Source organism: Cotesia glomerata, linkage group LG1 (assembly GCF_020080835.1).
Source record: "Cotesia glomerata isolate CgM1 linkage group LG1, MPM_Cglom_v2.3, whole genome shotgun sequence".
NCBI lineage: Eukaryota > Metazoa > Arthropoda > Insecta > Hymenoptera > Braconidae > Cotesia > Cotesia glomerata.
In genome coordinates, this window is record NC_058158.1 from 29122457 (window position 1) to 29135946 (window position 13490).

At 32.3% G+C, this 13490-nt stretch overlaps 1 protein-coding gene across 2 annotated transcripts in view; it reads right to left on the reverse strand.

Moving 5' to 3' along the window:
- LOC123274955 (bifunctional heparan sulfate N-deacetylase/N-sulfotransferase) overlaps window positions 1-13490 on the reverse strand; it is a 161033-nt gene that overhangs the window by 52357 nt on the left and 95186 nt on the right. The window contains exon 1 of one of the 2 annotated variants that reach the window (XM_044742771.1): window positions 4670-5686. The exons of the other annotated variant lie outside the window; for it this stretch is intronic. The gene's annotated coding sequence lies outside the window, so the exon portion shown is untranslated. Of the gene's footprint in view, window positions 1-4669; window positions 5687-13490 lie in introns of those variants that run through there. 2 annotated transcript variants of the gene reach the window in all.

Below are 13490 nucleotides of genomic sequence, written 5' to 3' on the forward strand. Positions count from 1 at the left end.
TACGAACTTATAATTCGTTCCTCTAATAATTTATAGCAACTCCGTGAATTTAACGGTAGTACGAGCCAAGCGGGTAAACGAATTCCTGGGGCTGTAAGACGCGGAACGGAATGGAACAGAACGTCACCTGTGGAATTTCACGGGATATAGGAATAGAACGAATCTTCTTCAAAGTCGTCTAACTCGGGCTCATTTTTATGCATGTATCCATCCTATCTTCTATCTTATGCACTAAAACCAACCAGTCTGCCAACTGATGAGATGGCAAGTGGGTCAGCATTGAAATCTCCCCATCTCATCCTCATCCTCCAAAGGGCGAATAGTTTCTCATTACCATAGATCACTCTCTATGTACAGATATATCTTTAACTAATTACTGATTTTATTATTACTCTGAAAAAGTCCATTGGAATTTGTATTATTTAAAGAGTTCGATCTTCATCCGGTAATTAAATATCATCCAGTTAAAATTTAAACGATAAAAAAAATCTGTGAAATATTTCATTTGATGCATCAATTAATTGAAGTTATTATCTCCGGATGTTAAATTATACAACTCAAATTATTTATTTTCCGATATTATTTATTGGTAGTGCCTCAAAAGAATTTGTTTGATTTCAATACACACTGAGCTCATATTTGTGACTAAAAACATGTACAGAATACCTAGTTTTATTTACTTGACAAATTGTTGACCTTTATGAAACTCAAATATCGTTTTAATATTAAATCGGATTTTTTAAAATCAATAATTCACGTAACGGACCTAAAAACAGAATTGTTAACCTTGTCAACAATCACTGTGCTGAAATTAATTTCTTCAGTGGATCGCCCTCATCCTTTTCCACCACTATTAAGAAACTAATACTATAGAAGTGAATATTTTATGTGATTGCCACAAAAATACACTAAAAGTAATTAAATAAATAAATATGTATATCAATTTAGTCATGCATATGTTAGCATGGAAATATCAGTGTTTCAAATGATTCATTGTACATATTTTATAACGATGATTTTTTCTACAATCATTATTTAATATTCTATTGAATATTCAAATAGTCACATTTGACATTTATCATTTTTATTTAAATTGCTTGACATTTATCATTAAGTACCGATTTATTAACATTGACTCTGCAAATTTTTTAGTAAAATGATATTGAATTATACTTTGGATTTTGTTTTTTCAATAACACAGTCAACAAGCTTATTTTATTATTACATATTTACATTTTTTTACTCGTATAAATCGTACGTATTAAAATTCATGAAAACTCTTTAAAAAACTCGTGTTTATATGTTAAAGTTTAAAAGTTTTCTCTTTGATGTGGGTAATGAGTCCATGATTAATTAATTAAAAACATAGCCCGAGATTAAAAAGGCGGGATGTAATCAGCCTAATGAGATCCGAGAATAATTTTTTGTAATTTACAAGAGATTAATAACGGAAGGGTTAGAATAAGCAAGGTTAAAAATTGAAGATAAATCAGTTGAATTTAGTGAAATGGTAGCAATAAATAACTAAAAATGATTTTTTATTCTTTTACAAACATATGCTCGTTATTTTGGAGTAACTTAATATTTGAAATGCTCTCGAGCAGAATCTTAGTATTAGGTACAGTAGTCTGGAGTCTTCGAAATGGTTCGGTAAATCAAGCAAACTCTAACGAAAACTTTGCGCACGGACAACAGCTTTGAGAGGCTTATTCTTTATTCTTTTTATTATTTCATATTTTCTTTCTCTCTTTTCTATATATTTTTTCCTTTCACTTGAGCAAACTAAGCTCTTCATGGCTGTTCCTTATTGGCCCTCTAGCTCTATTCCCAGCCCCCCGTCGACGTCTCGCCGACGTCCTTGTTCGCGTCTACGTCTATGGTCTTCAGATCGTTATGATCTTTCTTCTTCCTCTTTGCGCTCCTTACATTACCCGGTGCTCATTCAACGGCATCCCTCAAAGGCACAGCTTCCGCCTCTCTCTCACTTCTGCTCCTGCTTTTGGTCTCGAGCATCATCCCCCAGATGTGAAATTTTTACTGCGACCCCACCGCCATACCAAGAGTCCTCCACTCGTGCTTTTTTTCTACACTAGTGCATTAAAGGAGCGTCTCGGTACTTTAAAGGCAACCGCTTCGGGTCACATTGTGTCGTGAAAAAAAAAAAAAAAAAAAAAAAAACAAACTGAATTCCTCTAGAAATTCTTTCTTCAACTATTTTGGTATTGTTAAAAAAAATTAACGCATTAAAGTAACCATTTTTTTATACATACATGTTCGTCCAATTTATCTAGTTTCTCGAAATTGTACAGGTGACTAAATTTCTTACTTGAAACCCAAATCCGTCACACTACCGCTCTTATATAATTCAATTATTGTATTGAAACAGTTTTATTACTTTCCTTTTCAGTAAATCGTAGTATCTTAGATTGGGAAAGATACCTGTCGTGTTCAATAACGACTCTCTTAGTTTTCTGGAAATTTTTACGCAAGAAAACTTATTTTAGTCCTAAACAAGAGTAGAAGTTATTTTGAATCCACTGTTCTGTAGTGAATTAGGATAACTTTGCTTCCAAAAGTAGAAAAATATATTTTTACGTAACTCAGAATACGAAAAAAAATACATTTTTGTTTTTGATTTGGAAGACTACTTTTTGTCTATTAAGAAAATTATTTTAGATTTTTAAAGATTAATTTATTTTTTTTCAACTCAAATTCAAGCTAAATGATGGATCAAATTTTTTTTTTCTTTTCGAATTACTAAAAACTTTTTATAATAAAAAATTGACGTGCGATAAAAAAATAACTACAAATCTGCAAAATAAAAAAAAATTTGCTTGTCACAGTACCATATTCTCTACAGAGTTCAACATTCTACATAAGTAACTATTTGATCATCAATATTCAACTTTCAAATAATCTATGGTCGATATTAATAAAAAAATTTGACGCATTGAAATAACATTTTCCAAATTTTTATCACTAAAAATGAAAAGAATTTGAAAATTCGGTTTTATTTAACTGCGTTCGTTTCAATTATTTTGTTATGTAAAGAATTTTTTTTCTTTACATAGTGATTAATTTAAAAAAATTGAGTACGATTTTATTTCATTTTTTAACGGTAGTAGAAGATAGTTCGAGTGTGATCATTAAGTGTCTCGTTCGGCTCTTACAAGAGGCCCGGGGAAATTCCCATAATTATTCTGGGACCCAAGTAATGTAGAAGTATAAATGAATTATTTGTGAAGTGAATTTAAGTTACGTGAACAATAAATTTAAACAAACCAACCAAAAATATCAACTAATCAGGTACAAACTTAATTATTATAACTTTTGTGAAATATTTTAACTATTTTAAAGTGTATTATCCAAAATTAAATTTTTAAACCTCCGATTCTGTACAATAAAATATTCTCTTGAATATTTTATCATTGAATTTATAACAATATAAGTATTAATCTTAACATTTTACTTATTATTTAACAACACCTATCATCCTCAAAATAATTAATCGCAGGAGTTCCCGGTCTATTAGTGTAAAAACTAGAACCGAATACTCAAATTAAAATATAAATTATGACATACAGTTCATAAAAATTTAAAAAATTTACAATTTTTTTAATGAATAACCTGTTGTTCATTACTAAAAGTAAAATCGAACACAATGCAGTAAAATTACTACAACTTTTACGTTTCACAATTACGTACAAACTACAATTGAATTTTCTAATTTGGCTTCATGCAATGTTTTAATTTATATAAATTATTTAACTGTAATTATTTTTGTTATGGATATTGTATTACTAATTAATATAAGGAGTCAATGCTACGCAATTACAATGATTTACATTTTCACAAATTGGAAAAATTAACTTTACTTCTACCTTACATTTTCGTAAATTTCAATCAATTACAAAATTAACAAATTACTGATTTTAATTAATAATCAACATTTTTATCAATTAAAAAAAATAGCCGGACATGCTAACATAATAACTTTTTTTCATGATGAATTCATTATCACGCATTGTTAACAGTGTACCTCGATGGAGCTTTTTAATAAACACTGCGGCATAATGAATCACTCAAACTCTGTCATCGATTGTCAATGAAGCGTATCAGTGGCAATGTACTAGAAAGTACATGAAGAGCATGTAACAATGTAAAAAAATAAAAACAAAAACATCAACAGAATGAAAAATATATGAAAAATAAAAAAGCAAATCGGAGTAAATTTTTATCTAGTCTGACAACTAATCTAAGCGTTTATAAACGGAAAAAAGTGAGCATATAACACGATTTCGTGCAACCCACGATTTTAATCACGACACGCAACAATCACCGGTCAGACACGTACATAGATCTTTCGGCTAGATCACTTCCGCAGCACGTGACAACCTAGTAATGTGTATATCAGCAGCTGTATATAAGCTTCAAAAATATTTCATAAACTTCAACAAACATACTCTCAATCTTTTTCTAAATAACGAATTAACAATAATAAAACTTCACGATCAACCATTATAAATTATCAACTATTATACCTTCAATTAAATAAACTTTAAACTTATAATACGAACTACATACTCATACATCTGCATAATACATATAACATAGGTAGTTTCGAAATAACTTTAATGCAACAACTCTCAGCATTTATTAATAAACTTACCATAACACCAAGAAGTCTGACGGACGTTTTGTCTTTCGGTTCCATCACATTGACATTTTTAAAAAACTTTTATCGATATCATTTTGTGTCACTGTGTTACAAGTGTGTTTTAGATAATGTAAATAAAATACAAACGGAGTTGTAATGTAACTTGTATCGTAACAACTAAGCGCTTCGGAGCAGCACATGCTATTACTATCAACAAACCATATATGTACTCTTATAACATATATTACTCGTTAAAGTCTTCAGTCTTATTACTTGCAACCTGTAACTTGTAACTTAAAAACTCATTTTTTGGAGTTAGATAACATCCGCACATATTTACATAAACATACTTGGTTGATTCCTGCATAAATTTCACCGCAAAAATAAACTCTAGCAACAAAAACAGTCAATGTTTATATTTTATTAATAATATAGTAATAATTACCCGTGAGAGTTATAAATATCTAAAAATGAAAAACAGTTAATAATAAATTAGCGTAAAAAATGATAAAACGCGTAACGACAAAGCAGTACGCAAATTAATTATTTAAATATTATTCCATGAAACAAAACTTGTACAAGTTTTCTTTGTTTGAGGTTAAGTCTCACTGGTGTTTGACGTTGCTAAGTACACACGGTCCAGTCTCGAGTCAAAATACTAAAGATTCACTCTTCTCGTCTTATCACTTTTTAATCGAGCTTCAATATCAAGATTGATCTCAGCTCTACGAAGAAATTTTCCCGACAAAGCAAAAGCTTAAATAAACTTTAAGGTGGATTATTGTTGGTCGGATTAAAGACAACTCAGGTTTGTGGAATAAATATAAAGCGACATCGAGCCATGCTGAGTGCGCGACCGGCGTCGAACTGCCGTGAGAGTGATGAGCTAACGGGGAGCAAGCAGTACCGGCATCAGCACCAGCAGCAGCAGCATCGACTGAGAGAGAAGCAAGGAGAGCAGAAAGAGACAGCAGTATAGTCAGTAGGTACCTCGTGAACAGCGCGCAGAGACAGAGAACTTGTACATAGCATAGAGTAAAACTTATACTAGTGCGCATCGCACAGATAGGGGGAGTTGGGGTGTAGCGGGTAGAGAACTCCCTACTCCTCGCCTTCCTATTCCGCGGTGTCTCGTGCTCATGTCGAGTCGCGACCCCGACTCTTTTTAATTCCATTCCACTCGCATAGTACTTGTACTTTTACTTCGAATCGCTGGTGGCACTGTACAATATAAAACATACATCAACCCATGGGCAGATGCTGTCTTTCTCTCATCACTGGCATTCATTTTGCTAAGCTGCGACCTCTTACTCTGGGACGCCCAACGATGTAAGCGTGGACCACGTTACCCGGCGCTTGGCTTGGTTTCTTCATCCTGCTCTTCTCAACATCATTACGCTCTTCACCTTTCTCTTACAATCAAGCTCGTTTCGATACGATACAGTCGACGCTCTCTGTATTGGACCTCTCTGTATTTGACCGCTCTCTGTATTTGACCACATTCTTCCTCTGTATTTGACGATTTTACACAGCTCTTATGGACAAGGACGAGTCAAATACAGAGAATGGTCCTGTACGGGCGAGTCAAATACATAGAGCGTTGACTGTACGTCTACAGAACAAAGTAAGAGTAGCCTTAGTGGAAACGTATGAGGATGACCCACACGAGAGAGCACCCTCACTACCGTACGAGCTTAGTCGCACACCGAGATGAAATCTGAGCCAGTAGAGTGGTGTAGGTACCACAGACATGAGTCGTTTAGTCCCGTTGCCTGTGTTGGTTCGAGTTCCACTTCCACTGATATGTTCGTATTCGGAATGTTCCATGGTAATCCCTTCCTCGGGAAAATTGGCCGTGTGTGGGTGAACCACGAACCTCTACCGAGCCGTGGTGGGAGCCGCTTACTGCGCACTCGCGAATTAATGCCATGGGGTCCTGACACGCGGTCGCGCCCAAAACTGATGTGAGGATTGAGTATTATATGTAATGCATGGGACGAATGGAATAGGACGTCATATTGACGTTCGCTGCACTTGAAACACAAACAGTGGAGCAAGATGTTCCCCCTCGTTTTATTATTCAGCCTTTTAATTTTTTACTTTCATTATCTGTTGATATATGTACTGATAGATGTGTGGTAGTTTATTTAAACGGTGATGGGGGGAATAGTCTTGATATATACATATGTGTGTGTGTGTGTGTGTGTGTGTAATGTTTGTGTAATGATGTTTGGATTGGCGTTGCGTCTCATCGTCTCTGGGATGTCTGAGCGGAAGTAATGTCGTCAATGAGAATGGGTATCATGTCAATCATCGAATTTCTATTCCAATACACTGTGTGTGAAAGTGTGTGAGTTGTGGGTTGATGCATAGATGTATGGATTTATTTATGTATGTATGTATGGGTTTCTTTGAAATGAAGAATGAAGTAGGTCGATCGAACGACAATCTATGTATGTACGTAATGCGAGTACATACGGGCTGTACATTAGGACCATCATCGCACATAGACATTTCACACCTCATTTTATGTACGGTAGTTGTATATTATATAGTAATACACTACTAGTAATGGCATGTATGTAGATATGCAGTGTGGCGAACACTTGAGAATGTGCTATTCTTCTATTATAATGTGACTATTACATTATTATTTGTATAGGCTGTTACTGGTGGTAGTTGCGCTCTACTTTAATGTAAAGAATGCGTCAGACACGCACGTCCATCTGTACAATAATGCAATAAGTGTAATACGGTATTATCGGATATATAATTGATGTTAGCTTTTAATACTTTATTATGGAATTGTACATATACATACATATGAATTTACATTATGTAATATGTACCTAATGTGCGGTGTATTATACGTGTAATATGTATGTGTAATGATGGTATGATGGGTAAGAGGTTTTAAATATAAATCAGATATTATGGATTGAATTTTCGTTTTGCTTTATTTTACAGAAATATCGGAAAATCGGCGAATGTTAAATGAGACACTGAGAAACGCATTAGTGGTGATGAATTTTTTATCGTGATGCAAATTATCGATACAAACACCCATTTTTTTTGCATTTTTAGTGGTTCCAAAGTATTGAAAATTCGAGATAGAAAACATTCTATCAGATTAATAAATGAAGAAATTTTGTAATTAACTGTAAAAAGCGCGAGATAATATAATAATAATAATAATTGCGTTAGAGTGTAATAGAATAAAATTTGAAAAGGCATTAAAAATTCATGAGAAATAGAGAAAATATTCCGGGTAAATAATCTAATTTTCACCAGACGACGACAGGGTTGACGGTAGCAAATCTCTTGTGGACTTAATTCCCACAGTCAAGTGAGCCTTTTGGTCTCACTTGCTCTTTTAACAGTTGACAAATAAATTCCAGCGTAACATTAACTATCTACGGATGTTGGGTGTACTACGAAGCCTTATCGTTAAGCAGGAATCCGCGTGCTTGACACAAGTTAAATCAAAACTCGAATTACCTGTGTAGGTACTCTCTACATACTATACACACATAGACTTTGATATATACATATATAATACAGTACTCAGCTCAACTCTCGACTTTTCACTTAATACACCATGTTATACTTATTATGACGCTGACGACATGCTACTATGACAACGACAACGACAACGACGATACAAGTGAGAGAAAACTTATCTTCTTGTCAGACTTTATCACAAGAGATTTTATTAATTTCAGGTTTAATTTACCTCGTGGAGTATGCCTGTTATCTTTCTTCACTTTATTTTCCTTTAGGATATTTATTTGTAATTAGTTATCTATATAATTGCGAGAGTAAGAAAAATTTTATCTCTGGCGTATTTATATAATGAAATGGGTTTTTTCGAGTTAAATTTAGTATTATTGGAAAGGTCTAAACCTGAATTTGTGCCTTTTCAAGGTTTCTAATGTATTTTAGCGATAGTTAATTTATTATGACAAAGTTATCGGAGTAGTTATAAATATAGATTAGAATTTGGCGCTAGAAAAAATTTGTTTACTTATTTATTTTGTTTCGCGAATGTTAGTGTTGTTCTATGTCAATAATTCTAGTTCATATAATTAAGAAAATGGAAAAATTTTGTGACGATCACATCTTTTTTGTAAAATCTATCGTAAAATTTGACAACATAAAAAAAGTTGTAACCTGATTGTTAATCTTTTTACAGTTTGATATTTTTTTCGGCGATAGTCAATTTATCTTTTGAATAATTAAGAGAGTAATAAAACTTTTATGACGGGCATATTTTTATTTAGAAAAAAATTTTTACAATTAAATTTGTTATTATTAGAAAGGTCTTGACGTGAATTTGTGCCCTTTCATAACTTGATATATTTGTTGGCGATAGTCAACTGCCATGTTAAGCTTTAAATAGTTTTTTGGTTCTATAAGTTTCCTCCTTCATATTTTTCCATTAAATTATTGATAATCAATTCTGTAGTAGTTTTTTACTGAAATTATATATTTCTCCATAATATTTTACATTTATTCATTTAAAAGCTCACTAATAACATTATTCATTTTACATATTTTACTTCTTTATAATCAGCTGAAAATGCTTCCACTAAATGTATCAGATTATTAAAGTGAATAATTTCGATATTTCAAATTTCAAGACCGGGTATTATGACTAAGAGTCTTATGAAAAAAAAAAAAATAATAAAATAAAATCTCTGTGTATTGTTCTGTTCTAAATAAAGTTTGAGTTTCGCGATCGTCAACACGGAATTATAATCCGATTATTCATTTGAATTGTTTTAGAGTAGTCCAATGTCGCACTTAGTACTGTCACCGTATGGAAAATTTCATTATTAACACTATATAATATAATTATTCCATTATCTATACGTATATAATGAAAGTGGGTTTCGTAGACCGTCAATCACGCAAAAACTACTGAACGTATTGACATGGGACTAGGACCATTCGACGCGGAATGAATTGTAGATGGTTATAGGCTACTTATTTTTTGAATTCCATCATTCCTTCACCATTTTATTTCTATTTAACTTTGATAAACATTTTTTCCGCCGTTTTTTTTTCCGCCGACAAAAACAAAAGACGAGCATTTTTCTTCAATTTATTTGTTTTTTTTTATCGGCATGAAGGGTATTACGTTTTTTTTTGATAATTTAGTTCCATCTACCAACGCGTGGGTGAATGCGTGGGCAGATGCGTGGGTGTAATATATATAAGCGAAATAGGGTTTCTATGACTAAAGTTGACGTCGAAACTACTGAAGCTATCGGGATGGGACTGCTACCATTCGACGCAGAATTTTCCGTAGATGGTTATGGGCTACTTATTTTTTGGATTTTATCAACCATTTCTCATTTTTTTTTACGATTTACTTTTACATACATTTTTTCCTGCTAAGAAAAACAAAAGACTCTCATTTTTTATTCATTTGTTTTTAATACGATTTTTTTTTTGTTTTTATTACATAACCTTGATATTTGATTGATTTAACGTCATTTAAAAAAAGTTTAAGAAAAAAAAGCTAATTATTTTTGGTGAACTAAGTGTCGAAAATTTATGTTTATATGCTGATCGTATGTTTGGTTATGATCATTATCTAAAAATTAATTAGTTTCATGAAATAAAATAGTTAGATATCTATGAAATCTACTGAAAATGTTGTTGTTTATAAACTAGAACTTTTTGAAACATGAAATTTCAACCATATCTATTGAGATTTAATAACATTTAATAAAAATTTCCTTACAGCAAACGTCTCTTTAGCAGCGGGAAAAAAGTAATTGCTAGGTTTCCAAAACTTAACATTACATGTAGTAATACGGTCAACAGATTAAGAATTTTATATACATGTTATTTTTGGTGATTACATAACTTATAAATTGTTCTTATTGCAGGATCGCGGGAATGTATCTGATTAAAATGAATGCATTTTCCAAACACTGGGTATGTGAAAAATAAATTTGGCTACTTATTTAAATAGAATTCGTAAAAAATATGTTAAATTTATTTTCTATAAAATATTGATGTCACTGAGAAAATTTTAAATAACAAAAAAATTCTTCGCAATTGAAGCTAGACAGATTTCAACTTTACTTATGAGACTTGCAATGACTTTAACTAAACTTTCAATACTCATTTGGAATCTATGCAAATCAAAACAATACTCTAATTAAATTTCGTCTAGATCTAAAAATGCAATTCTATAAAGCGCCCAGCGAAGCGGGTGGGTAACAGCTAGTTAATTAATATTCTTAAAATTTACGTTTAAGATGTACAATACGATATAACCGCAATTAAAAGCCACTTAAGGCAAATTTGTTTAAATATGGCTTTTCCGCAGGGAACTTTCTGGAAAGTTCAGCATCTCCATTTCTCGAAGGACACTTGAGATGGCAACAACTTCCTTTTGCTTTATGATATCCCTCAAGTTGTTATGTATCATTAGTTATCAAAGTACGTTACAAATTTACATTGCTACAAACGATAACTATATATATATATATATATATATATATATATATATATATATATATATATATATATATATATAAAATAATGTACAATTTAATTAATTAAATTCCATTTAATTATTTCAGTCGGTTTTCTCAGTATAATTACAATTATTAAGATTCCAGCAAACTACCCATAATATGTAAATATATTTTCCGACCAAAAGATGGTTGTTATTGATAATTGCCTTAATGATATCAAATTACGCTGTTATAACACTTAAAATTTTTTATTTTTCATAAAATAGTACGGAATTCAAAGAACTTTAATAAAGAACAACAATAAATCTTAACTTGAATAAATTTTTATGTCATATAAAAAACAAAAATAACTAAACTCTGAGTAACAGAATTTAAAATTTCAATTAAATGCTGTTACGAGGGCAGTATAAAAAATGTGAAATTACACGGCTTTAAATGCATATGTTTTTCTTTATACATACGTGTATTAATACAACAATGTATGTAGCATACCAATATAAAAGTAGTACATATAAAGTTTTGTATTACAGCAGCATCCATCCAATATTTGCAAAAGTCTTGACTTGCAAGGCACTCAATATCTTTGTAGAATATAAACGACGAGTTGGCTTACTTCTCGTAAATCAGTGCAGTGTGCAAGCAAGGACTCCAAACAAAATCCATAAATTTCCGCTTTTCCGTGCCCGGTGGTTTTCCGTCAGAAGTTTTCTCCCAAGTTCCGAAAGTAGTATTTCCGCGTGTGGGCACACGAGCGGATGCGAAACACACTACTCCTTCTCTTGCATCGTATGAAAATAATAATAAAAAAATATATAATAATAATAATAATAATAATAATATGTTTTCTTGCACTCGAACATATAAGCCCTCCTTTACTGTGTAGTGTACTTGGCTTATACCATACAACAACATTTGGTGGGCCTTCTCTTCCGCCCTTATAAAAGCTGACGCATAAATAATGCAAGGGGTTACGGGTTTTTAAGGGCTTCTGTCAGTAGCACGAGAGGAGTGACCGATGCAGTACTCTCTTTTTCCTTTAAAATTTTTTATTTTCTCGTCTTGTCCTTTTCTTCTTGCTCTCAGCTCGTATCCATGCAGCCACGTGCTAGTAAGAAGTGGCAAAAAATACAACTACATACACTAGGAGAGACTTTACTTCGAATGTTGTATTATGTGTGCGATGGATGTGTGTGTGGATTATATTCACACTTTAATATGCCGACACAAGTAAAACAACCATATCAGACAGTACATCGCTGAGTTGACGGCGTTTCGAATCAACCACAGGGGATTCTCTGTGCATGCATAAGTGATGTTAGAGGGCTGCTTGCTTCATCATATATTATACTTCATATGCATTATAATACTTTACTTAACGCATGAAAAACTCCTCCGGCAAAGTATCAAATTCGTTTTTTCTTTTTTTTCATCGATGTTAAGTAATGAGAAGGAGGTCAATATTTTTAATATCATTAGTTACCGCACGTTAATAATGATAATTATAAAAATAAAAATTATAGTGGTGGAAAAAAAAAGATGATAATAATAATAATTAAAATGAACGAGGCAGCACATGGTGTAGCCATTGAATTTTAGCGGTAACACATTAAAGCAGATTTATATGATAAATTTAAACTAAAAAATAAATTAAAATAACGATGTCATAATCCTCGTAATAATTAAAGTTTATAAAAAGAGCAATAAGATAAATAAAGTTGTATAAAAATTCAGAAGCAGACTCTGCGGTCTTACATTGCAATTTGAAACGTAAATCCGTTTGTGGGTTTAGTAATTTAACTACAAATTAACGCATATCCTAATTTTCGTTCCAATTGTACTTTGTCCAGTGTCCTGGAAAAGGCAAGTATGCGACTCACACCACTCTGTATTACTCGTTACAGTTTGTTAAAACGAGTTTCGATAAAGTTAACGCGCCATGCACACTCGGATTCTCGCTTTCCTATTCCCCCTATCCTACGAGCACACAACCGCTTTTATTTTATCCTCCTTTGGTATATCTGTATATAGTTCTCGGTCTACCGTGTTACTATATCTTCAGTTGTATGGAGACATTTAGATAAGTTAACTAGTAGTGGTGCAATCGAGTGTACCGTCTATCCGTGTGTGAAAACCCGCGGATTTTAACCCACCATCTCTAATGCCAATGCCACACTTCTATATATCTCCTTCGGGAGTTAATACTCGCGACTAAATTTTCCTATTCCCCTCCCCCACTGTTTTGCATTCGCTCGAATATACATCTACTCACACGGTATCATTTACACCGTGAGCTTCAATTATTTACACTATTTTAATCTGACTATTGTTCTTATACCAGA